Raw genomic sequence first — 5,078 nt, 5'->3', positions numbered from 1 at the left:
ATGGACGTCCCTGAAAAGGACATCGTCTGGAAGCGGCAGATCCAAAATGTGTCTATATCTGTCAGTGTTAAAGGTGTTTTCACAGATGTGCAAGCTATCCATGCCATGGGCTCTGATACTCCCCATTACCATGACAGACCATGGATTTTGAACTTTAGGCCGGTAACAATTGGGATGGTCCTTTACTTCTTAGGCCAGGAGAACACAATGTCCATTATTTCCGTAAACAACCTATAAGATCAATCTATAATTCATCTGCCTCTCACAATGTGTAATTGGTGAATTCATGTGCTTGCCTACATTTTGTGTGAAACTAAGGACTGACCCATCACATTGTACACTCTTCATTCTTCATTCATTCGACACCAGAGGCACATTTGAAACGGTGTGCAATGAGTTTACAGCCATGAAGCCGCTGCAGCAGTTTTGCAAAGTATTGACGAAGATAACAGAGCATTTTGATATGAAACACATGGCCATTATGTACCCTTAAAGGTGATTTTAAGATTTTAAAGGATTTTAAGATTTTTTTTTTTTAAGAATTTAAGATTTTTAAGCAAAAATCTGGGAAATCTCTTTAAACCCCAGACGGTTATTTTAAATGTTGTTTTAAATGGACAACAAATAAATGATAAATAATTTAACCAATCATATCATACTCAACAGACATATTTCATTTAAGATCCTTCTTTCCAGAAAACTGTTTAAGTGAATTTATTTTAAATCTATAAGGCAGTGTAAATATACACATGCATTGAGTTTGGGGGTGGGTAGTGTGGGGGGGTAATCATATATTTAGATAATCTGATTTTAGTTTTGTGTGTTTAGACTGTGTAAAGAAAAAAAACCCCAAAAAAACATATAAATAAAAGCTGTTATGGTGGTCACGTGTCCAACACTACAGTTAGTATGCTGCCTTTGTAGAGCTGCATGTAAAGCTCGGTCTGCTCTACACGACTTTAAAAGATTTCAAAAATGGAGAGCATCACACTGTTTGTAACATAACTTCCTGTTATTTTGTTGTGAGGCAAACACACTAACAAAGCTAAACTACACCTGGTTGTGCTTTTATGCAGAAAACTCAAGCTGGGGATGAATATGAGGTTGAAATGCAGATATTACAATCAGAGCTGGAGAAATATTTTACTACAAACTGGAAATTGGCTGCTGACTTGAATTTGTAAAGAGAGTGATCATTTGCCTGAACTCAACAAGCAGCTCCTTGGTCTTCATGGTCTGTTATTCATACGATAGAGTGCATGCACATCTCTCTTCTAGTTCTGTCATTGGCTGTTTCTTAAATCACTCATTCAGTTGCTCCACTGACCATCCACTGACAACAGGAATCATTTTGAGTTGTAAATATCAACACATCAAACACATTCCAAACACTCCAGAGCTTGACCGGAAGGCTAAAGATTGACTCATTTCTCCTCTCACACTACCTGACCTACAAAATTAAACCAGATTGTGAAAAATTGTCAGGGTTAACATTGGGCTATCATTCATGACCACCAGAAAAGACAGATGAATAGAGCCCTACCAAACCCAGGTTTGTGCCCAGTTTGCCCATAACTTGATCAATTTTTTTTGTGCAGCTTTAAGGCAAGTTGCTATGCAAAATGATCAATAAATATATTGTGATGTGATCTATTGTTGCCTAAAGTTTCAGTGAGTGGCTGATTTGTTTCTGGTAGGCTCTGTTTTAAGAGGGGATTTGGGTGAACAATTTAAACAAAGTAGTGACTATATGATTACTGCCCCGATATGCTCACACGCTTGTGATGTACTATTAATGTGATCTTTTACTCTAATCTACCCTTTCTGGGGTGTGGACATCAGTGAAGAGCTCAACAAAAGCACAATACAGAAAGATCATTCATAATAATACCATTCACATAATAAGACCATTCACAAAATAATAAGCGTGTGGCAGCCAAACACCTCATTACACAGCATTGTTTAATTTAACAACCTTGTAAATCACCTTGTAAGAAGTCATTTTGTACTTGTTTGCCACCACTAAGGTAATGCTGTTTTTCAGTGCAGTGTGAACGGTGTTAAATGATGAGGTACAAGCCATCATGACTTGTTAGAGACATTAGCCTTGTAGCTCCAGCACAAAACTAAACAAGCAAACTTCAGACAGGTCTTAGCTAATCAGCTACATTTTTGGTAAGGGGATCACACTGTCAAGTTGAGATCACCTAAAAATAAAAAAAACTGTTTAGAATTCAGGACCAATGCAGAAAAGCAAATATTAGATGGTGGAAAGATGCATTTAGAGATCAAAACAAAAGCAGAGGGAGAACTGAGAACAGTTACACTCAATTCAGCTGCTCAGGCTGTGAGAACTGGCTAAAGAGAAGAAAAGCCCTGTGACTGGACCCTCACCACACACACATTCCAGCCAAGTCAGAGCTGACTGGAGCGCAGACTGTCAAAGGGCTCTTTATGCTGCACAAAGGATAAATAAACAGGGTGTCAGAAGTGACAGTTTGCAGATTCTCACTCCAATTTCTGGCTTTATAGGGAAACCGGTGGGTATATACTTCTAAAATTAATAGAATTAAACAAAACACATTCAAAAGTATATCATTATTTTTCCACAATTTATTTATCTGTAAATCATCTGAAGCTTTCTTAAACTTGTGCTATATGCTATATCTATTTTTTCACCAGAATTCCTTTTCTTTCTTTCTTTCTTTCTTTCTTTCTTTCCATCCTATTTATTCCATTTGAATTATATTACTCTTTACTGAGAAACATTAAGTTTAGATAATGTAGTTATGATATTTTTCCGCTAGCCCTCCTGTTGTGTTCCAGTCAAATCTGACCGATTTACAAGTTTCCTCTTTAAAAAGTGTAGTAAATTTCATCTGTTTGTCATGAGGTTCCATGACTTTGTTCACACATGGTATTTGAACACCTACAATAAATCTGAAATATTGTTATAAAAAATTGTGTGTATAATGGAACTTGTACACACCCATGGTGTTCCCAGTCAAAAATGACCGGTTATTGAAAATGAATCTGTAAGACTACAGTTAGTGTATAAAACAGAGCTCAAGCACATATCTACTCTCCTTTCTCACACCTCAACATGTAGGTGTCTTTGAGCAGACACACACATGTGCACACACACACACATACACACATCTTATGCCCCTTTTTGGCATCCATGGCAACCCCCACAGGAACCAGTTGACAATCTAGATTTTATCCCACGGGAGCACCACCAGTTGATAAACAAAACTGTAAAATTGTTTCACTCGTACAACTTTCTCGCAGCTCTGCTATAGAAAGCTTTTCTGAGTCCGTGCTCACAGTTCAGTCTGTGACAGCACAAAGGCCAAGAGATATACAGCATCTGAAGCTCTGGACCTCGTATTTGATCATGACCATGATCAGGAGGAGAGAAGCCAGGTTGACAGTGAGGAGGCCTTCGAGGAGGAAGTGTCAGAGGTTGAAGATGACACAGAGTACAACCCAGAGGAGGAAGACTCAGACACTGATGATGAAGAAGACCCAGCTGAAGTTGTGGCCTCCTTTCGGTCCAAAAATGGAAATCTTCCCTGGGTGTCATCCCCACCTGAGAGAAGAGGTCAGCTTCCAAGTGAAAATGTCATCAGGATGACCCCAGGGCCAACGCGATATGCGATATCTCGAGTTGATGACATCAAATCCTGTTTTCAACTTTTCCTCACGGACCTCATTTTAACCATAGTCATGAACATGACAAACCTGGAGGGGAGAAGTGTTTATGGAGATGCCTGGAAGGAGACAGACCAAGTGAATATTGAGGCCTACATGGGTTTGTTGACTTTGTGTGGTGTCTACACATCCCGTACTGAATCTGCATCCAGCTTATGGGATGCAGACACTGATCAGGCAATTTTCCGTGCTACAATGTCTTTGTAGACCTTCCATATCCTGTCACGTGTGATTCACTTTAATGTCCGCCACACAAGAGCAGCCCGTCGTGAACACGACAAGCTGGCACCAATCAGGGAAGTGTAGCAGAAGTGGGTGGAGCGCCTGCCACTCATTTACAAACCAGGTCCTGACATCACTGTTGGTGAGCGTCTCGTCAGTTTTAGGGGACGGGGCCCATTCAAGCAGCATATGCCAAACAAACCATCTAAGTATGGTATAAAGATATGGGCAGCATGTGATGTGAAGACAAGTTATGCCTGGAACATGCAAGTGTACACAGGCAAACCAGCTGATGGAGTTCCTGAGAAAAATCAGGGGAAGAGGGTGGTCCTAGAAATGACAGCAGGGCTACAAGGACACAACATTACCTGTGATAATTTTTTCACTAGCTATGCCCTGGGTCAGGAGCTGCTCCAAAGACAACTGACCATGGTCGGAACAATAAGGAAAAACAAGCCTGAGTTGCCTCCTGCTTTACTGACAACCAAGGATAGGGAGAGCTTTTCCTCCAGATTTGCCTTTACTGACACACACACTCTTGTGTCCTACACCCCAAAGAAAAATAAGAATGTGCTTCTGATGACAACCCTGCACAGATTATTTTATCTGCATTACAAAAATAAGGCACAATGTTTAGTAAAATGTTCAGTAAATTCGCGAACAATATGGAATCAGTTATTTCCATTTGAATGTGTAAATATGTTTTACATGTGCTAAATTATAAACAGTGCATGTGTGTTTCATGTTACTATGAAATAAGACATGAAATATCAATTGTATGCACTGTTATTTACTGATTATTGCACCTTTGTAGTTTACTGGCACATACTCCTGCAAAAGAATGACGGCACCTTAGCCTATGGTGGTGTTTTTCAACATCATTGATGTGTCGCCCTATAATGCTTGTGGTTTGGAGGGAGATCAATCCAGGCTGGAAGGAGGGGAAAAGCTACAAGAGGAGACTGTTCCTTGAAGAGCTTGGCAAAAGTATGGTGGAGCCCCTCAGGGCGCCGACAACTTCCACGAACACCATCCTCTGCTGCATTGGTGAGAGACATGCAAGCAACAGCAGCAACATCCACAGCAACCAGAGAAGGAGGAGTCAAAAGAAAGAGGTGCCAACTGTGTGCACCAAGAGATAA

The 5,078-nt window shown here is 40.2% G+C and overlaps 1 pseudogene; it reads left to right on the top strand.

Annotated features, from left to right (window-relative positions):
- Positions 1 to 5,078, top strand: LOC118808963 (annotated as a pseudogene).

Source organism: Colossoma macropomum, unplaced genomic scaffold, assembly GCF_904425465.1.
Source record: "Colossoma macropomum unplaced genomic scaffold, Colossoma_macropomum, whole genome shotgun sequence".
NCBI classification, from domain to species: domain Eukaryota; kingdom Metazoa; phylum Chordata; class Actinopteri; order Characiformes; family Serrasalmidae; genus Colossoma; species Colossoma macropomum.
Note: the sequence above shows the minus strand (reverse complement) of the source record. Positions and strands in the feature narration are given on the sequence as shown.